This window comes from Lithobates pipiens, unplaced genomic scaffold, assembly GCF_037356315.1.
Source record: "Lithobates pipiens isolate NorthernLeopardFrog02 unplaced genomic scaffold, aLitPip1_a1.2 Scaffold_27, whole genome shotgun sequence".
Classification (NCBI taxonomy): domain Eukaryota; kingdom Metazoa; phylum Chordata; class Amphibia; order Anura; family Ranidae; genus Lithobates; species Lithobates pipiens.
In genome coordinates this window covers 86,069,871-86,092,960 of record NW_027507788.1, presented here as the reverse complement: position 1 = coordinate 86,092,960, position 23,090 = coordinate 86,069,871, and the positions used below count along the sequence as shown (strand labels likewise).

Below are 23,090 nucleotides of genomic sequence, written 5' to 3'. Positions count from 1 at the left end.
TTACCAAAACCATATAATATGAGGTCAAACCTTAGGAGTTTCAATTTGTATGCAATCAGGCAGGCCCTTGCACTACATGGTTTTGGTAAACCTGAAGGAAAAATTCTGCAGAAAAACTGATAGTGTGTATGAGGCTTTAGACCCCTTTCACACCAAGCCGCCCATATCGTTGGCGGTAAAACGCCGCTATGTTTAGCGGCGTTTTACCGTCAGATTTGCAGCGCATTTCGGCCGATAGTGGGGCGCTTTTACCCCTGCTAGCGGCCGAGAAAGGGTTAAATCCGCCAGCAATACGCCACAATAGCGGTGTTGGAGCAGCGGTGGAGGAGCAGTAAACACAACGCTCCTTCACCGCTCCAAAGAAGCTGCTGGCAGGACTTTTCCCTGATGTCCTGCCAGTGCACCGCTGTAGTGTGAAAGCCCTCTGGCTTTCACACTACAGACAATGGTGCAGCTTTTTTAGGGCGGATTGCAGGCGCTATTTCTAACGCTATAGTGCCTGCAAAACGCCCTGGTGTGAAAGGGGTCTTATACTCACTACAGCTCACTATACTCACTACAGCTCACGTGTACTCACAGCACTCATGTACTCATGTAACTGAACACCAAGACAAACAGGGTGACTCAGAGACAGTAATAAACCTGACATAAATTCTAACCCATTCCCACTAAAAAAATTTAATTAAGTTCTTTAAAGTACATGTGCAAGTTCAGGTTGATAGTACACGGTATCATCTGGGTTCTCTCTGGTCATTGTGCCAGACTTGAAAATCTGGATTTGTTTCTTGTTTTTTATACCAGAGGCATGCTTACAAAAAACAATGACCCCCCCCCACCTTTTAATCTCAGAAAGTTTTCTAATGTAGTAAGGATAATGTAACCCTTGGTTTATTTTCCACTATGACATTTGGCTTCTCTGGGAGGTTTCCAACTTATGAGCAGATAACAGATAAGATGTTCATAAGCTCATATTCCTGGAAGTCTTAGTATTTTAGGTTATATATAATTTTCTAGTTTGGATGATTGGTAACATTTTAAAGCTACACTCCAGGCATATATAAAGACACAAATTAATGCAGCATTAATATATTATTACATTTATTTTTTAAATACAAGCATAGCATTACCTGCATTTGACCTGGTATCAGCCTCTTGCAGTCCCTGTAGAGCAGGACAAAGTGTCAATCAGTTGATTTACTTACAAGAAGCATGCTGATAGGAAGAGAAAGCAGAGTGGCAGAAAGATGAGCTCATCACTGTGCTGCTTCTCTTTTCACAGTACAGTCACATTCTGGGGTAGATCCAGGACAACATGGGCTCAGAGGAAGTGAATTGAATGATGCTGGCCATCAGTTTAAGCACATTTCTGGATTAAAGGTCAATACTGAAGAAAATAAATAAATAATATATATATATATATATATATATATATATATATATATATATATATACATATCTTTTAATGAGCCATTTATTTTTACTTTGTTTTTGGCTGAAATTCTGCTTTGAAAGACTTGTTTAAGCAATACTTGCCATATATTATACCCTGATACTCCGATGTGCCATTCTGCTCTACTCTGAGATATACTCATTGTTCTGATTTACCAGAATGAGTTATTTCTGACACCATGCCCTCCTTTTCCTGCATGCCCTTGTTTCCCTGTATGTAGAGTAAAGAGATATACTCAGTACTTTCAGATATGGAGGAGCTTATAACTCTCTCCCCCTTCCTTCCACAATGCAGTGCTGGCTGGTTATACATATCTACTGACAGCAGCAAGTAGAATCAGTCAATAATCTATTAAGAGATGCTGGAAGTGAGCGGTTGTCACTTAGTCATTTACCCAAGTTTTTATGTAAATGTACTGGCAGGCAATAGAGAGCAGATAGTTGTGTTGCCATCTTTCCAACATTCTCATGTACAAGCATTGTGTTTCTGTGACATAATAAAAATTATTATACTGGCTCATATAGACACAAATTCATTGTGATAGAGAAGGGGATAGTTAGAAGCATCCACACTTATCACTATGAAGGGAGTAAAGAAAATTCTCCCCATGCACAGACAACAATAAATAATTGAAGAGTTCTAATGTAATACATTTGATCCAAAATCCGCAAGGTCTCATATCCCTATAGAAGGATCTGAATCATCACCTGTGGTCACGCGAGTCCTAAGATAACCCTGGAGGATAAGATTTTGTGCTTAAAGCGGTTTGGTACCTAAAAATTAAACTTCATATTATTAAAATCACAAGATAGAATACTTACCTAAACGAACCCTGAAAAAAAAAAATATTCTTTACTTACCTTTTATTTCAGATGTTTCTGCTGACTTCCTGGTTGTCCTCCCGTGGGAGTAGGCGTGGTTATCGTCCTCGCAATGGTCCCTGGGAAATTTCCCAAGAATCCATGGGGGGACAATGAAATTGCGAAATCTCGTGAGATTTCGTTAGGATGCCGGTCACGTGACGAGGGCGTGTCCGAATTTGCCATTTTTAAAGTGGGCAGGCAGCTGTATCTGCCATTACCACCATTGCACACTGAGCATGTGCGAGATGGAGCGGAGCATGCTGGGAGCCGAGCGTCATCGATATACAGGAAGTAAATGCCTGTGGGCTTCAGACGCCCACACTTAAAATGGAAAATGCTAGAGCACTTTTTTAAAAGTCATCCCGAGGAAAAGAATCGTCGCGCCGGGGGTCAAAAAAACGCCGGACGTGGATGCTAAGCGAAGGTAGCAGTCGCCCACCTGTAACACAGGTAAGAAAAAAAAAAAAAAAGAGCGGAATCCCGCTTTAATAGCATCTACAATACAAACCAATACTTTACAGGAGCCATTTCCAGCCACAGTTCACTGGAACACCAGGGTTCCTCCAGAGGTTGCTTATTGTCCCTCGAGCTAAGGCTGGTTGACCTCCCATCTGATGGTGCTTGTATAGTTACAGGCCCAACACCACTTGGCAAAGCATGACACCAAACATAATTTTAGCTGTCTGTAGGGTGTTCACTCTCACCACCACTGTAAGGGTTGCCCCCTACTGATAATGGCCACCAATCTAAGAGGCCTTTTCCGACTGATCCCTATTAAACTGGTTTTAGTAAGGGTTTCTGGGGCTTGAAAATTATTTTATGGGGTTTCCCAGGGTTCAAAAAGTTGAGAAAGGATGATTTACAGTATTGTACCTCCTTCCAAAATGGGTACCATGATGATTTTATATTCTGGAGTGACTTAGTGGACTACATCTAGGTACTTTTGAAATTGGAAGGCTACTTTAACAGCAGTAGCTGACATTTCTTCTGTTCACTGAATCTCATTAGAATTGAAACTTGGATCTTGGAAACCTGGATTTAGATATTAAAATAACATATATTACAATACTAGCGTGCATAGCTGGTAATCCCCTAATCCACCTCAGACAGGCTGCTTTGGCATGGAGCAGATAACATCGCTCCCAGCCTCCCCTCCCTGCTCACAAGGTTAGCTACAGGCAGCTGACAAGGGGATGGGGCAGGGAATAATGCAGAGCACAGGAAGTGCTGTTTGGGCTTTGGGAAGTGACCGCATTTACTCATGTCACACAGCTATTGTTCCATGATCATATCAGCTTGTAGGTGTCAGCAGTTGTTCAGAGGAAAGGATTTTTTCTGTCTCTGGCTGGCTGATCATTCTGATTTTTGTTAGTGTGACAGACAAATCAGCCATTCTGACCATGAACAACTGAGGCACCACTTTAAAAAAAAAAAAAATCATATTTTTTTAAGATATAATAAAAGAACAGCTTGGTGAAAATAGAATCAGAGTGTGTTAAAGTGAATTCAAAGCTTTAGTTATTTTTTTTTTTATTGAAATAATAGGCAATGGGTTTGATTTACTAAAGGCAAATAGACTGTGCACTTTGCATGTGCAGTTGCGCTAGAGCTTAGTAAATGAGGTACAGCTTCACTCTGCACAGAGCGGCCACGTACCTACTTTTTTGAGGCACCCCTGCTGGAGCTCTTTGCGTCTCCTCTTCTGTGATTTCCCTCATTGTAAGCCATTTGCTATGGGGATATTTGTGTGGGTGCGCTCCTGAGCCAGGCTGTGTACATCCATAGACACACACAAACATGACTTGGCCCCACCCCGGCTCCCTCCTCACAGGATTTGACTGACAGCAGCGGGAGCCAACGCCTCCAGCTGCTTTTAGTAAAGCCTGTGAATGCAGAAAGAGAGGAAAGTAGTGCTGCCGATGGGGACAACACTGAATTGAGGGCGGTGTCAAATATTTGGGGGCGGGGCAGACATTGGTAGGTTTTTTTACCTTAATGCAAAAAAATGCATTAACATTTTTGTTAAAAAAATTGATCCTGTTCCCTTAAAGCATGGATACCAGCACAGTGCTTGTGCTGTGTAATTTGGCCCCCTGTATCATCTGAATTACCTGGCTGATCCTGCCTGGTTCTGCTCCCCCCCCTGTAAACTGACCAGGGTTTATCATGGCTGCTGAGCCCTGACACCATGGTCAGTTTACATGCCTCCATCATCCACAGCTCTCCTCTCTGCTCTCCTGTGTTCTCCTAAATAATGATCTATAGAGAGGAATCAGGCCCTCTAGTGACCCATCTAGTGATAAATAAAGATCTATATAGAAGAATCAGGACCTCCTTACTCCTTCTGGGGACCCATCAAGTGATAAATAAAGGTCTATATAGAGGAATCAGGACCTCCTTACTGATTCTGGTGATCCCTCTAGGGATACATCCTAGAATTCTAATCACTTTCACCCACCTGCTTTCAATATTTGCTAATTTTGTCATTTAAAATAACCCCCCCAAATCTTTTTCCTCTGTAGTTCTGGTCAACACTGTACCCCCAATGTTGTTGAAATACAGTTTTCACTGCTTTGACCAATCTTCCAGCAATGTCAAGTCATGTTCTATGTTATATAAGGAATATCAACCCTAATGCACACATTTCTGCCATCTACAAAATAAATATTTTGGTATATCACTAGTGAATGGCCTCTATTGCAAGTGAACAGGCCAGAAATATGTGGTAATCACATATAACAGTGGAGGTAGCTTGAAGTAACCCATTATTAAATTATTAACTTAATCAATTTTAAATTGTTGAATTAATATCAGATTCAAATATTAAATGATAGAATATTAGATGAATAACTTGAGCCTATACACTGCACATATGCCGAAGCCTTTATAACTTCAAAATATGTCTTAACTGCTGTGCCACAAAGGTGAGTCTCATAGACACACAAGACTCACATCAAATGATCAATTTATATTAAAACATCTTCCATTATAATTTTTTTAATTATTATTTTTAGCCTAAGGAGAATTGTATTGAATTCATTCAGGGATATTTGGCAATTAGCTACTGCTGAGACAATGAACCCTTTGTTCAAGACTAATAAATGGAACAGTAACCCTTACCTTATGCTGCAGTCAGAAATATGTAATGTACAACATAGCTTACAAAGCAATTGTGCAATTGTCATGATGTGTATATAATTTACAGCATAGCTCACTGAGGGCAGTGGTCAGGGGTATGTGATGTAAAGTACAGCTTACAGAGTGCAGTCATTAGAGGTATATAATGTACAGCACAGCTTACAGAGTACAGCAGTCGGCGCTATGTAATGTACAGCACAGCTTAGAGAGTTTTGTGATATACAAATTGCAGAGGGGTCAATGCAGTGACTGCTTACATTGGTGGTCATTGGTGAAGTGACCTCATAGGTTTGTGGTCAATAACAGTTGAGCAACAGATCATTGGTGTCGGTTACTTTACTGAGAGAGAAGAAGCTCCACGGGCCACGTTCTGCTTGCTAGGTGCTCTTCTGAGTGACTTTGGCGCCTGAACTGTGCAAGCACCATACGGTAGGAGATTATCCTGACCAGCTCTGCCTGTATAGATGGATGTTTAATAACTCACTGAAAGCCAGAGGATCAGTTTGACAGCCAGGACATTTGCATTTTACAAGGAGAGGACACCAATGGCAGTCCACAAATTTCTTCCAGCACAGTTCTCTTGCATGCTATAAATGATTGAGCATTTTCAAACAGTAGTATATAAAATATGGTGATGTTCATAACAGAAGATCAAATGTGTGTCATATTGTGGACAGCACATCTATTTTTAAGCAGCAGTGTGTTTAACGTGGCTTTGTAATTTTATTTTTTTTCTCTGACCACGGTCAGGGTCCCTGGATACTTATCTGTACATGAAATATTGATGGTGTATGTCTATCAGCCTCATGTATGAATGTCTCTGGTTTTCTTATACTGCCATTCAGTCGATAAATCTGCTGTGAGATTAGGCACATGAGTGAATAGAAATGACACTTGGGGGTCTCTTTATAAAGCAGTGAATTTCACTTTCTCTAAATGTACTCTGATAGGTAATCAATCACTGCCATTTAAAACACATGGACCTAGAAGATTCACCTGCAAAGAATCTTCGCTGAATGTCAGATTCTCTGCTTCTAGCACAGAATCACTTGTCTCTAGCACAAAGTAGACATTGGGTGATGGCCATGTATGGGCTGGAGACCCACTGACATGAAGCCCTGACCATGTCAGCCCATGTCCCTCTCACTTAATCATGTCTAGGGAACTACAACATCTCACAATCGCCCCCCTAATCCATGCGACCGTCCCCTAGTCTACATGTAGGGCGCCAGACGCATGGATTCCAATGGTTTTTTTTTTTTAGAAGCACATGATTAGAACCTGAGGCTCTAATTGGCTTCAAAAAAGGATTGGCTTGGGGCACAAAGCACTTCACTCTGAGCCCACCCAGTTGTGTGGGAACAATATTTGCTATAGTCTTCCTGATTCGCTTCCTGGCCAATCGGGTCCCAGGACCCACTTCCTTATTGGCCGGGAGGCGAATCAGGAAGACAATAGTGTCATTACTGTTCACACAAGGGAGGGATTTTAGTAAAAAGGCACAACTTATTTTAAACTTTAAGTTTGAAATGTTCATTTACAAACTGCCCAAAAAGATGTGTTATAAACACGACAGTTATTATAAATTTTAATTGTGGGTGTCAATGTGTTAAAATGCTTGGCCAATCCATGTGCCTGTTATTTCTTCCGGCATTAAATAAAAGAATTACAAAAAAAAATGCTTGGCCAAGAGAACAGAGTTGTGTGAAAGACTTTAAGGGCTTGTTTACACTAGTGACAGCCCTGGCGATGATATGGCACCCCCTTAACCCCCCAAAAGCCCTCACCACTGTGCGACATGCATGCTTTTCACATTGCTGCAGGGCAGCTGTGGTGTGGTCTAATCCACTTGAATTGGTCGTGTTTAGTGGGTTGCCCACAGAATGCAACAGGGAGTATATAGAGTATATGGATTCTCGAAAGTCAATGCTTCATTTACTTTTGAACCTGCAGTGTATTCCTAAGTTGGAGATATTGATAAAATTGTTCGGGAGATAATGAGAACTCTACGCATAATTGGTAATACACCTTTAGATTATTACCAGTGAATATTTGGGGAAAGAACCAAACCCCCCTCTGTCTCCCATGAGTAAAATCCCTGTAATTTTCATAGTTTAGTATAATTAGGATTATGCCATAAGGGAGTAAACTCCCGATGGCCGGTAATAGCGCCTCCTTAAAAGCCTGCCATATTGTCCTAAGGAGAACTGCCATTGGGGAAGAGAGGGGAATCCATCTCCTAGATGAGAGATGGCTATCAAAGTAGGGTTGGACACCAACTGAGCTATAGGGTCCATATTACCACCCTGTCGCCATCCAGCAAATTTCTGCAATTGAGAATCCATGCTACATTTGCTACATCAATCATCTTCCCCTTCTCAAGATGACTGCAGCTAGAAATGTTAGGGGGGTGGGGGGGGGGGGGGTCAAGGTGATGTCTTAACAAAATAAAGAAGGGAGATAGGAGTTTGCTTTAAATAATAAAGTATAATTAAAGGCAAAACATTTTGTGTTAGTTTTAGATACAGTGGAGAGGGATTAGAACACCTATTACTTTTTTCTTATTGCTATCTGTGCTCCCGTTAGGTAAAATCCCCCCTGTCATGTTTACCATTATCATTAAAAACTATGGGTTGTCCCCATAAAAGTAAGAGAGGAGGAATCCTTCAGAGGGGACACCAGTTCTGGTGACCTGGGGCCCCAAGGGCTTCCCTTAACTTACAGGTATTTCTTCTCACTTCCTGTCTTGGTTATGAGATAGAAAGTGAAGGGAAATTTCCCCAATGGGACAAAGATGTTTAAAAAAAATAATCTGGCAGGGTTTAAAACCCTCCTTTACTCTATCCAAAAGAAAAAAAATGGTTTGCCTATAGTTCTACTTAAAAAATAAATTAAAATAGCATTTTCAATTTGTGGTGCTCAGATACCACTTTAACCACTTGCCGACCGCTGCACGCCGATATACGTCGGTGCAATGGCAGCGGTGGGCAATACCTGTATGTCCCCTTTAAGAGCCAGGGATAGCAGGCGCACGTGCGCCCACCACGTACAGCGTGACTGTGCCCACGGAACCGGCGGACCAGTCTCCCGGTGATCGTGTAATGGAGCCTCAGAATGGGGAAGTGAACAAGGCATTTCCCCGTTCTGGCTTGTGTCATGACATGGATCACCGCTCCCATTCATTGGGAGAGGTGATCCCTGTCATGTGACTTGAAGCCCATCCCCCCACAGTTGGAATCACTCCCTAGGACACATTTAACCCCTTCTTTGCCCCCTAGTGGTTAACCCCTTCACTACCAATGTCATTTACACAGTAATCAATGCATTTTTATAGCACCGATCGCTGTGTAAATGACAATGGTCCCAAAATAGTTTCAAAAGTGTCCGACGTGTCCACCATTATGTCGCAGTCCCAATAAAAATTGCAGATCACTGCCATTACTACTAAAAAATAAAAAAAATGCCATACAACTATCCCCTATTTTGTAGACGCTATAACTTTTGTGCAAACCAATCAATATATGCTTATTGCCATTTTATTTATTTTTTTTACCAAAAAGATATAGAAGAATACATATCAGCCTAAACTGAGGGAAAAAAATAAAAAAAAATTTGAGTTACATTTATTATAGAAAAAAATTAAAAAGAATGCATTTTTTTTCAAAATTGTCGCTCTTTTTATGTTTATAGAGCAAAAAATAAAAACCACAGAGGTGATCAAATACCACCAAAAGAAATCTCTATGTCTGTGAAAAAAGGACGTCAATTTTGTTTGGGTGCAACGTCGCATTACTGCGCAATTGTGAGTTAAACGACCCAGTGCCGAATCGCAAAAAGTGCTCTGGTCAGGAAGGGGGTAAAATCTTCCGAGGCTGAAGCGGTTAATCAAAACCTTTCCCTAATGAAATCTGGGGCCTTCTGGCTTCAGGAAATGTGAGTGGATCATGAAAGTAAATAACATTTCTCTGCTTACCTGTCCTAAAGGCCTGGTGTCCCTATGGTCCTGAAAGCCTTTTTCATGATGAACATTACAAGCCTGGTCATAGCAAGGTCTAGGTATTACTCATTGTTCCATAATGACTACTTTCCTTCCTAGACGTCATAGGGCTGCTTTTTTTTTTTTCTATTCTCTGGTAGCTCCAGGAAAATTTGCAGCAAAAAATTACTGCTTCCAACTTATTTTGTCTTTCGTAAACAAGTCACAAGTTTGGCTGTTCCTTCTGGCAAAAGAACATAGGAGCCTTAACAGTGAGTATCAACAGTTTACTTATAAGATGAAGGTACAGAGGGCTACTAATAGTGTGGGCAGCGTGGGTCCTGTAGCTAGGAGCACGACTCTTTTATAATAGGTTATATGAAAAGGGGGGAGCGGAAACTTTGTGGGAATGAAACGTGAATACGTCTCCATCCCTAAATCTGTAGAGAAAAATATAGGTGGGACTTTAAATGAGGAATGTGCAGCAGCAGAAAAACAATCAGTGTAAAAATACAATGTTTATTTCTTGGTAGTAATTACATGACATGTTAAATTCATTGACAAAACATTTTAAATAAAACTGGCAACAACAGCAAATTGATACATTGTAGATATATATATGAACTGACAACGGCATCAAAATAATGCATTGTAGAATAAATATGTAGCAGCCATCCTAGATGACATGGACCACCTCAAAGACAGAATATGAACATGAAATCTGTATATATAAAATGAATTGAACTATGTAATCAAAATGCGATGCGTAAAATAATCCCTATGCGTTTCGTGGATTTATTCCACTCTTCAGGGGCAAATGCATCAAGTATCTGTGAAAAAAAACACAAATATAAAAAAATAATAATAAAAAATATCATTATGTAAAATAGTCTAGCAGGGGTGCCTGACAAAAAAAGGAAAAATGGCAACCAAAGGAAGGAGCTCCTTTTATTCTGGACAGCCCAGACTATTGGGTGAAACATTTGCGTTCCTCAGTGTGTCGTTGCTGAATTACATTTCATCCTCCACTGCCCAGAATTGAGGTGTCATCTAAGGTTCCATCATCAACTTCCAGAGGATGCATGAGATGGCTGAGCCATGGAGCATACCTCCTAACATTTTGAGATGGGAATGAGGGACACCTACTAGCAATCGTATGTAGGCAGAGGACACGCCCCCTGCCACACCCCCTTAAAGGAAAATTAACCAAAAAAAGGCTAATTAAATCCACAATGGTGTTTTTTGTTTTTTTAACCAATGCTATTCCTTTACATTTACAAACGAAGCAATTTAGAAATTGGATAAAAGGTTTGGCACTTGGAAACGCTTTTTGAACGATAAATAGTGCATTTTATATACAACTATATTGATCAGACCAGAATGAGGGGGGAAGTGGGACAGAGGGATATTGCTCCAAATCAGGGACAGTCCCTCCAAATCAGGGACAGTCCCTCCAAATCAGGGACAGTCCCTCCAAATCAGGGACAGTTGGGAGCTATGCATGGAGGAACTGAGTGCTCAGTATCTGTAATTCTGCGTACAAAGGACTGGACTTTCCAGCAAACTAGGTCTGACGGTCTTCCCGATGGACTTTCGGCGGAGTTCTGACGAACGGGCTAAGTCTGTTCAAAAGTCTGTTTGTTTTGAACGTGGTGACGTAAACGGGAAAAAAAAAGAAAATTCAATAGCCAGTAGCAAATACTGTAGCTGCCCTTGCGTCGTATTTGGTCCATTGGACCAGCACACAGACAAACGCTTTTCCCGATTTTAGTCTGTCGGAATTGAGTGCGTCGGATAGATTTGAAACATGTTCTATTTCTAGGTCCGTGAGATTTTATTCCCGAAAAACGAACGGATTAGCCCACACATGATCGGATTGTCCCACGGACTAATCCCATAGGAGCTAGTTTGCCAGAAAGTCCGGTCATGTATACACTGCAAAGGAATTGACTTTACCACCCAGGGGACGGTCATCCTCTGAACCACAAGGGAGGAATTTAATATCAAACCAGGAGCTATTTCCTTGGTTGGTGAACATTGGCATGTCTTCTGCTCTCCATACAGATCTGGGCAGACTTGAGCACTGCTCCGCTGGTTCAAGTAGAGGCTGCATTTCATCTGTTCTGTCTTCTTAATACATTTTAATAACATTTCTGAGATGTTGAAACTTTCCCAGCATTTTGTAAGAGTTACTTGACATGGAAAAAATTCCTTTTATCTCTGGTTTCATTGTAACATATGCTTCCTCTTTATAAAGATATGTAAACGTCAAGCATTGCATGCTTTCCTTACAATGGCATGTTAACAGCTTTCATTTTTTATGAGAGAGAGCATGAATAATAATTTAGATTTATTATTTATTTATTATTTATGGAATTCAATAACTTTTCCCAAGTTTTAGTCACAATTTCCTGATTTACTAATGCTATGCTACCTATGGAAATTTTATTGAACACATACAGAAGAAAAGCACATGTAATATCTAAGCATTAAAATCTTCACTTTAAGATGTTAATATAATTGAAAAGTTCAGCCACAGCTTTATTGAAAATACTGATGATCCTCCCATGAAGGTTCTTGGTCGGGCACTTCCTGTTATAGAGTGACAACACACTTTGGCTGTGTCCCAATTGTACTCATTCGTTGTCACCCTTTTATAGGGACTCCTTTGTGAAGACTACAAGTGACCATTTCAACACACATTATGCATGCAACTGTCCACTGTTTTCACCATCAGGAAACCATGATAGTGAGAAATGCCATGCAGCCATTGCTGGAGTGTATGAAGAAATACAGTGCCTTGAAAAAGTATTCACACCCCTTGAATTTTTCTACATTTTGTCACGTTACAACCAAAAACATTCATGTATTTTATTGGGATTTTATGTTATAGACCAACACAAAGTGGCACATAATTGTGAAGTGGAAGGAAAATGATAAATGGTTCCCAAATGTTTTTACAAATAAATATCTGAAAATGTGGTGTGCATTTGTATTCAGTCCCCTTTACTCTGATACTCCTAACTAAAATCTAGTGGAACCAATTGCATTCAGAATTCATCTAATTAGTAAATAGAGTCCGCCTGTGTGTAATTTAATCTCAGTATAAAATACAGCTGTTTTGTGAAGCCCTCAGAGGTTTGTTGGAGAACCTTAGTGAACAAACAGCATCATGAAGACCAAGGAACACAATAGACAGGTCAGGGATAAAGTTGGAGTATGGCACAACTGCAAACTTACCAAGAAATGGCCATCCACCTGAACTGACAGGCCGAGCAAGGAGAGCATTAATCAGAGAAGCACCCAAGAGGCCCATGGTAACTCTGGAGGACCTGCAGAGAACAACACCTCAGGTGAGAGAATCTATCCACAGGACAACTATTAGTTGTGCACTCCACAAATTTGGCCTTTATGGATGAGTGGCAAGAAATGGCTTTCTTTCAAAAATGGCTAAGAAGTCCCATTTGCAGTTTGCGAGAAGCCATGTGGCGGACACAGCAAATATGTGGAAAAAGGTGCTCGTCAGATTAGACTTTCATCAAACTTTTTGCCCGAAAGCAAAACGCTATGTGTGGCAGAAAACTAACACTGCACATCACACTGAACACAACCATCCCCACTGTGAAACATGGTGGTGGCAGCATCATGTTGTTGTTGGGATGCTTTTCTTCAGCAGGGACCAGGAAAACTGGTCAGAGTTGATAGGAAGATGGATGGAGCCAAATACAGGGCAATCATAGAAGAAAACCTGTTACGGAGTCTGAAAAAGACTTGAGACTGGGGCAGAGGTTCACCTTTCAGCAAGACAACAACCCTAAACATACAGCCAGAGCTACAATGGAATGGTTTAGATCAGTGGTGGCCCATCCATTAGGTGAACCTGGGCGCCACCCCCTCTCCACTCCCTATATGCAGTGGATAGATTCATGCATAGCATGAATCTATCTACAGCCACCGCGGCTGCCCCCTATGTGTGTCCGGACCCTTTTTGCGTCACCAGGCATATGAATTACAGTAGCCAGGGTTTTTTTTTTTTTGAAGCACCCGATTAGGACCATAGGCTCTAATAAGGCTTCAAAATAGCGTGGGCTCTGGTCACAGAGCATGCGTCCTAAGCTCACCCAGGTGAATTATGATGCACAGTACTTTAGCATACTAAATGTCATTTAGTTAGGATTGCATCTACTATAACATAGTATTAGAGAAATTCTAAGGTGGGAGCAGATATTTTAAAGTGGTTGTAAACCCTTACATATACCCAATGAAGTGACTGGCCTCAGGCGATGCAAAGAGATTAAACACATCCTGTTATATACGTTGTACATGTTTATCTGCAGTTCCATTTCCATCTTCTAAAACACACAGGGGGCGGAGATCTGACATCACATACTACACAGCATATAGTAGGAAGCTGAGTGTAATCTGAGACCTTAGTGGAGGGAATAGACACACCGCCTCTACACAATCCCATAGGGAAGCATGCGCATCTAAAGCTCTTAATCACCTACTATGTGCTGGAAGGGTCCAAAGCCATTTCCCCTGAATTCTCCAGTGTCTGCATACTGTAAACAGTGATTCATGCAGATAGCAGAGGAATGGGAGAACATCTAGAAATAGCATTAGGTGCTTTGGATAAAGGCAGGTTCACATTATAGAAGAATATGATTTGTACATTTTTCATTTCAGTGGTTTACAAACACTTTAAAGGGATTGAAAAGTGACTAAAAAAATAAATAAAAATAACAAACATGTTATACTTACCTCCACTGTGCAGCTCGTTTTGCACAGAGTGGCCCCGAACTGCTCTTCTGGGGTCACTCGGTGGCTGTCTCGGCTTCCTCCCGCAGGTGCTTCTCACGTTCATGCGAGCTCCCTCGCATGGTGAGAAGCATCTGCGGGCGCGCTCCCGTGTTACAGCCGGCGGCTATAGCCGCTCGCTGTATCACACGACCCCACCCCCTGGCGCTCCGCATCAGTGGATGTGATTGACAGCAGCGCTAGCCAATGGCTGCGCTGCTTTCCATCCATCCACTCCAGCCAATCAGCAGCCAGGCTGAACGGTGGAAAGGACGTCGGGTGACGAGCGCGGGACTTTCGAGGGGTGAGGTAAGTAAAACGTGGGGGCTGGGGGCGCAGGCAGTGTCAGATGTTTTTTCACCTTAATGCATAGAATGCATTAAGGTGAAAAAACATTTACCTTTACAACCCCTTTAAAGCAGGGATATGCAATTAGCAGACCTTCAGCTGTTGCAGAACTACAAGTCCCATGAGGCATAGCAAGACTCTGACAGCCACAAGCATGACACCCAGAGACAGAAGCATGATGGGAGATGGGACTGATAGTTTTGCAACAGCTGGAGGTCCGTTAATTGCATATACCTGCTTTAAAAGATATCCAAACCTAAGAACAAATATTTAACATATTGCAGCTTGCCCATCTGTAGATGTTGCTGCATTTGTTATAATTTTCCAGGCTAAGAACATTTTCAGCCAGTACAGAAAATATCTGTTGAACCTACAAGAAACACAGTGCATTTGTCACTTCCTGAACTGAAAGCATAAAAACAAGAAAACATTCTTCTATGATGTCTTCTGTAAACTACGAATTGCCTGTGTAATGTAGATTAGGGTGACAATAAATGCTCCTCCATAGATACGTTGGAGGAGTGAGGGTAGCCAGCCATCCAAGGACAGGAAGTGTGTTATATACAGGATTACCAGATAATAAAAATAAAAAAAAGACTGAAAAAAGAAAAACAATGTAGCCCTTACAGCTCAGGGCTGGCAGGCTGCAATATATTTGCTTTGGGGTTTAGATGCTTTCAGTTCAGCTTTTGGGGGGCCCACTCACACTACCACACTGCAGTAATATGCGGTAAAATGTGCCCATAATGCCAGCTTAATGTACCTAAAAATTGCAGCATGAGCTTTTTATGGGGTTGTTCATTTTAAATGGGCTGTGTAAAGCAACTCACCGTAACGCACTGCAGCACCCTGCATAAATCGGTCCTAAAGATTTTCATTAGTTGGATGCAAAATGGGACTTTTTCTAGTTCATTTCAGTGAGTACAGAGTACAGGAGGAAGGCCAATGCCTTATCAGTGGTCAGGCCATGTAAATCAGATGCAACTTCTTATTAAAAGAAATTTTTTATTTTAAACGCTAAATAAACTTTTTTTTTTTTTAAAAAGCCATTTTTTTGCAAGGCGTTCATTTAAAGCAGTATTAAACCCAAAAGCAAATATTTATTTTGCAGCTTATTAATCCTCAGATGTGATATCTGCATACTTTTTTTTTCTAGGCTTTCTTTCTTTTATTATCTTCTGGTGATCCAGCCAGTGTGTTTGTTGTTTTTTTTTTTTTCAGAGGATCAAACTCTCTTCCAGATGTATCAGTTTACAGGGACGAGACAAACCATTCAACACTGGCAGGGGTGCTTACAGTGATCGGTTTTATTTATTCATGTAAAACATTTACCTCAAAAATCGCTGCACTCCTGTCCATTTCCCACGGGGGGTTGGCGTTGGTTAGCCCCCCCCCAAAAAAAAATATTGAGCACCAGCCGCCACTGACTGTCAGTATAGATGGATTGGGGACAGTGGAAGAAGGGGAGGATCAGAGAAGACAGGATCAAACAGACTTTTTACACAATGCGGAGGATTAAGTCCTTAGGTTCCACAGTAAGTATAACAAGCATGCTTTACTGCATATACAGACTGATTTTACTGTTGTGAGTTTAGTAACACTTTAACCACTTAACCCCCGGAAGAATTGGCTGCTCAATGACCGGGCCATTTTTTTGCGATACGGCACTGCGTCGATCTAACTAACAATTGCGCGGTCGTGCAACGTTGTACCCAAACAAAATTGAAGGTCCTTTTTTCCCACAAATAGAGCTTGCTTTTGGTGGTATTTGATCCAATTTTTTTTAAAAAAAGCACATTTTTTCCTCAGTTTAGGCCGATATGTATTCTTCTGCATATTTTTGGTATTAAAAATTGCAATAAGCGTATATTGATTGGTTTGCACAAAAGGTATAGCATCTACAAAATAGGGGTTAGAGTTATAGTATTTTTATTATTATTTTTTTTTACTAGTAATGGTGGTGATCTGTGATTTTTATTGAGACTGCGACAGTATGGCAGACACATCGGACACTTTTGCCACATTTTTGGGTCGATTGACAATTATACAGCGATCAGTGCTATAAAAATGCACTGATTACTGTATAAATATCACTGCCAGGGAAGGGGTTAACACTAGGGGGCGATCAAGGGGTGTTAACTGTGTTCCCTATGTGTGTGTTCTAACTGTTGAGGATGGGACTGACTATAGGAGATGAGAGATCGTGGTTCCCAGCTGGTAGAAGCTCATGATCTCTCTCTCTTATCAGAACTGGGATGTGTGTGTTTACACACACACACACACACGTCCCTGTTCTGCCTCTCATGCCCGCGATCGCTCGTAGCCGGCAGTCATCGCGACCGCCAGTCATGAGCTTCAGCACCCTCCGCTGTGCATCGGCAAGCGCAAATGCTATCCCGCTTAAAGGGACCGACGTATAGCTATGACGCTTCGCGGGATCATGCCGACCTGCCGCCATATATTGACGGCAGCTGGTCGGAAAGTGGTTAAATTTACCATTACATCTAATGCCGCATACACACGATCGGAACTTTGGCCAGCAAAAGACTGATGAGAGCTTTTCATCGGAAAATGCGACCGTGTGTATGCTCCATCGGAATTTAGCTGGCCGAATTCCCACCAGCAAAAATTTTTCTCCAAAAAAGTTCTCAATTTCCCTGATGGAAAAAACTTTCTATCGGGAATTCCGATCGTGTGTATGCAATTCCGACATGCAAAAACTCACGCATGCTCAGATTCAACTACGAGATGGAAGCTATTGGCTACTAGGTATTGAACTTCCTTTTTCTAGTCCCGTCGTATGTGTAGTACGACACCGCATTCTAAACGATCGGAATTTGGTGTGACCGTGTGTAGGTAAGACAGTTTGAGCGGAATTCCGACGGCAAAACCATCAGAGCTTTTTCCGACAAGAATTCCGATCGCGTGTATGTGGCATTACACTCCAAACCTCTCAGACTGAAAATGCTGTTGTCTGCTATGCCCCCTGTGCTCCTTCATCCAGAGTCTGGGCACTCTAATGCAGGTGGTGTGTTAGTGGCCAGATCACCAGGTGAAAACAGAGGGAAAAAAAGTCTAAAAACTGAAACTATTGCATCTACTGTTTGGTAAACTGCAATCTATTTCACTTTTGGTTTTAGGTTTAAGTGAATGCATCACACGGCCTTTGGTGAACCAAAACACTGAGCCCTGGAGGGCACTGCTTTAATCTGCTGGAATTCACTGGTACAGGGCTGTTTCAAGGCATTTCAACCAGCCCAGGATACGTACAATAAAAAGCCTTTATCCAATGGCCCCTGTGAACTAAATGCAAATATCCCTCCATAAGCAGTTTTGGGTAATGCTATTTTTGCAGGGTGGCGCAGTGAACCCCTCACCTCATCCCCCCATTAACTGGCTGCAGTCATTTGGCACAGTAGGCTGTGAGAAGCCCAGAATGAATGAACTGCTGCAGCTGAGCTGACAATCAGAGCATATAACCCGAGATTATGTACATTTACTAGTAAGTGGATGCAGCCTGTAGTGCTAGTAATGATACAATTACCTTGCTTGATGCATCCCTACAGTTTTCAATTAAACTATCTGCGGTATCCATAGGCTGAGACATTGGCAGCCAGGCACATCCACTGAGCTCTACTAATATACAGGAGCCGTATTGTGATTAGGTAAAGGTGTCTGTCCCCATGTACATATGTAGTCATAGCTAGGATAAGCACCTATTTATATTGCTACGGCATAGTTTATCCTAAAGTCATTGTAAAGGTTTTTTTTTTTTCTTTTAAAATAACAAACATGTCATACTTACCTCCTCTATGCAAGGGGTTTGCACAGAGCGGTCCTGATCCTCCCTTTTTGGGGTCCCCCAGGCGGCGCTCCTGACCCCTCCTCTTCCTCCTCTTCATGGGGTGCCCCCATGAAGAGACGCTTTCCATGGGGGCACCCATTGACACAGACAGCAGGATTCAGCCCTGCCCCTGGCTCCGGTTTTACTGGATTTGACAGCAGTGGGAGCCAAAGGCTCCTGCTGCTATCAATCTATCCAATGAGAACCCCCTGGAGGGGCTGGGCTCATCCCTGTCGCTGGAACAATAAAGTTCAGGTAAGAAAAAGGGGGGTCTCTGGGGGGAAACTACAGCACAGAAGGTTTAAGGTGAAAAACCATGAGGGTTTACAACTCCTTTAATGTTCTGCAGTAGCTTTTAAGTTAATATTAAAGCGGGAGTCCACCGGGACTCCGCGTTTTTTTTTTTTTTTTTAAAAGCCAGCAGCTACAAATACTGCAGCTGCTGACTTTTAAAATAGTGACACTTACCTGTCCAGCGCGCCCGCGATGTCGGCACCCGAAGCCGATCGCTAGGTCGTCTGTCGGGTCCTGCCGCCGCCATCTTGGGTATGGGAATCAGGAAATGGAGCCTTTCGGCTTCATTTCCCGGTTCCCTACTGCGCATGCGCGAATTGCGCTGCGCAATAAGGACGCTCCCCGCTGCCTCTGGGAGCTGTGTGTTTCCCAGCAGGCAGCGGGGCACTTGCGGAAAGGGGCGTAAGTTACGCCCCTTTCCGCAGAGAGCTGTCCCGGGAAGTGGGTGCAGTTACCTGGATTATCCAGGTAACTGCACCCCCCTCCCCCCTGAAAGGTGCCGATTGTGGCACCGGAGGGGGGGAGGGTTCCGATGAGCGGAAGGTCCACTTTAGGGTGGACCTCCGCTTTAATATTAAACCCTCAGTGATTTTTAGCATAACACATTGAGCCCAATAAAATAAACATTCCCCAGTAAACTATTTGTGGAAATTCTTACCCCATAAACTTGTAGGTTTTAATGCTGCTGGCTCCTGGTTTCTCAGTGCTGCTTCCCTGAACTCCTGGGATTCACAGGAAAGAGTTAAAGAATTTGTAATCCCAACATTTCATATTCCTTTGCCCGCCGTACCATGTACAGTGGCTATAAAAAGTCTACATACCCCTGTTAAAATGCCAGGTTTCTGTAATGTAAAAACGTGAGACAAAGATTAATCATTTCAGAACGGTTTCTACCTTTAATGCGACCTATAAATTGTACTCAGTTGAAAAACAAACTGGAATCTTTTCGGCTGGGCCACAGATACGAACCTATACTTAATCAAATAAAGGACCACCATTCCTGACCTATTCTGTACCATACATACCTTTGCTTTTTTTCCATACCAACAGAATGTCACTCTATTCAAGAGCAGGCCTCTAGGATTCTGCTAATCCCCCAAACTGCTGGTCCCCCATAAACATTTGGCAGTGTTAATCTTTTTTGTCCCCCACATCACTCATTGGTCCATCCCTATGACCCCCAGGTCACCACTGTGTTCTGTAATAAAGTGGAGGTCAGCAGAAGGAACCAGTGAGCATTGCAGGGGACCCAGGAGATAGACGCTCTGGGAAGTATTGGTTTTCCAGTAGACTCTTAAATAGAAATGGAATTGGCCTGTTGGAAAAAGAGGTTATCCACGCTCTACTTTTTGCACGGTCGCTTTAATGCGAACGTGAATGCGTTTCACAATTATTTTGAATCCCTCTGTATATGTTTATGAATGGTTATTTATCTGACAACACCAAAAAGATATTTGAACTTTCCTCAAATTTTTTTTTTTCCTTCAAGCGGCTTCATTTTGTTTGTGTGACGGGACGGAAAGGGAGCGCCGTAGATGCAGTATTTATAGACTGGGCTGAGACAGGATGCTGAGGGACCTGAGGCAGCACCAGCTGTATGCCTTGTAGTGTTTTATATAGAACACAAGGCCTGACCTCACAGAAATCTCAATGCTTTCATCCTACCAGCCTCCCCAATATAGATGCCGCAGAGGCATTGAGTTGTGACTGAAGACTCTTCAGTGAGAGCACAAGACTGGACTTTAAAAGGCCAAACCAAAAATGGCAGCTGTTCAAATCAGTTTAGAACCAACACAGGAAAACTACTTGTTGGTGGGCTAGTTTGCAGCAAATGAACAATACAAAATTTCTACAGCATTTAATCTGGTTACATAGTTACATAGTAGGTGAGATTGAAAAAAGACACAAGTCCATCAAATCCAACCTATGTGTGTGATTATATGTCAGTATTACATTGTATATCTCTGTATGTTGTAGTCGTTCAGGTGCTTATCTAATAGTTTTTTTGAAATTATCGATGCCCCCCGCTGAGGCCACTAGGTTCGTTATTGTAAAGAACCTTAATCGGACCTCCACCCTAAAGTGGAAGTTCTGCTCATCGGAACCCTCCCCCTCTCTGGTGCCACAATTGGTACCTTTCAGGGGGGAGGGGGGATGCAGATACCTGTATAATCCAGGTATCCGCACCCACTTCCGGGAATAGCTAGCCGCAGATGCCTCACCCCCTCTTGTGTTCTGTGAAACACACAGTTCCCAGGACACAGCAGGGACAGTCTCATTGCTCTGCGCGACTCGCGCATGCGCAGTAGGGAACCGCAACACTTCACTTCCCGATTCCCTGACAGAGGATGGCGGGGGGGGGGGGGGGGCAGCCGAGAGACGAGCGATTGCTCGTCATCTGCTGCTAACATCGCTGGACCCTGGAACAGGTAAGTGTCCATTTATTAAAAGTCAGCAGCTGCAGTATTCGTAGCTGCTGACTTTTAATATTTTTTGTTTATGGTGCAGCTCCTCTTTAACTGTAAACTTTTCTAACATTTACAGATTTCCGTAGCATATATTTAAAAAGTGTATTAGGCCACAACATTCCATCATGGTGCCTTGATGTGGTGGTGTGGCTTCATTGATAGATACATACAACTTAGTTCACATAAGATAGACCAGAACCACACCTTACAACGTCGTGCTCTGCATATGACTGTGGCTTCATATACTATACATGTGAAAATTTATGCTATTTTTAATTGTCGTGTATAGCTAAATTCACAGTGCTGTTTAAGGCTGGATTCACACCTATGCAGTTTTAGGGCTTTTTGCATTTTGCAGATTTTCTCTATAGAGTCTTTATTGTTAAAAAAATGAAATTTCTTTGCGTTGATTAATTTTTTTGTAAACAATTTTAGAAAGCTTCATTGTAATTTTCTTTCAAGATCGAATCAATGTTATTTTGATCCGTTAAACAGCATGGGGCCAGTAGGCCGATGTCTACACTGCCTATGTGGAAATCAGGCACTGCGGCTGTTCACAGCTTGTCGCTTCAAACAGTACATGAGCTTTTTTTCTGGTAGAATTGTACATTTTTTTCCCCATAGACTTCAAGTAGAGAAACTGTGCAACACAAGAGCTATAGCATTTTTTTCCCACTTTTATTTTGCATATTTTTCTTCAATCTAAGTTTATTAAAAATGATTATACAAACACAAATTCATAATCCTAACATCAAAAACAAAGCAAAAAATATATATATCATTTTATTTATTTTTTGCTTTGTTTTTGATATATATAATTTTTTTTTTCTTTGTTTTTGATGGTTTTTATATAATCCTGTTAGAATGGAGAGCAGAGTAATTTGAGGAGTATTGGGGCCTAACCCCCCTGTAACTGTAGTATATAGTTGCATAATCCTTTCCCAAATGCTATGAATTTGAGGGCATTCCCACCAGATATGTAGCAGCGAACCCCTGGCAGTGTGACACCACCAACATATGTCAGATGCATCTGGGTATATATACTGAGCCGACATTGGACTCCAATACCAATGGAAGAGGAGCTTATAGCTCATCTCTTGGGCATATTTTTCGCACAATTTGGGCCTTACAGCTGCTCTTTTTTTTCCTTATAGCTTCAGACCTTTGAAGAAAATTGAATCTTCAGGAGTGTTCATTCTGGGTGTAAAGACTTTCATGCACTTGGTATGGGCCCATAGGGCCCTTTCACAATCCTGGTGATGACAATTAGAAGAAATGTGGCAAATGGTAGCAGGCCTAGGAAGAAATTGGCACATCGGACATGGCTCAAGAGCTCTAATACATCAGCACTAGCACTAGACATCACAACATTTTACAGAAAAATCAGGAAGCAGATACAAGGACAACAATGATAATTCTTTTCATTGGCCAAAATAAAAATGCCTGAAGCCTGAAAACACATTAAAAGGACTTTACAAACGTGAATCCAGATGCAAAAATACACATTAAAATTGCCTGGAGATGTTCACGCTCAAGTCTGAATGGGGACTAAAGGGTGCTGTTGTGTTTAATATTTCTTGCTGTACTGATATTCCAAGCAAGAGCAGCAAAATAACCTGACTTGTAAATAGTGTTTACTGCTTGTTATAACCTGCTGTATTTCATTATGCCTGTGCTACTGTGCCCAACTGAAAATGTTCCAGATTTTCTTGTTGCCTACAGCTTGGTCTGAGTCGATAACTCAAAGTATTGAAGCTTAACCACTTGGGTACCGCGCTATTGCAAAATGACGGCAATAGCGCGGACCCACATTTCCGGGACTACGTCTATTGACGTCATCCCGGATACGAGCGGCCTGCGCGCCCCCTGAGGGGCGCGCGCAGCGCGCTCTGTGATCGGCGAGTCCGTGAGA

General features: G+C 42.0%; 1 protein-coding gene across 2 annotated transcripts in view; it reads left to right on the top strand.

Moving 5' to 3' along the window:
- Positions 1-23,090, top strand: part of LOC143933953 (tetraspanin-4-like) — a 170,930-nt gene that overhangs the window by 48,868 nt on the left and 98,972 nt on the right. The window contains exon 1 of one of the 2 annotated variants that reach the window (XM_077457160.1): positions 9,675-9,699. The exons of the other annotated variant lie outside the window; for it this stretch is intronic. The gene's annotated coding sequence lies outside the window, so the exon portion shown is untranslated. Of the gene's footprint in view, positions 1-9,674; positions 9,700-23,090 lie in introns of those variants that run through there. 2 annotated transcript variants of the gene reach the window in all.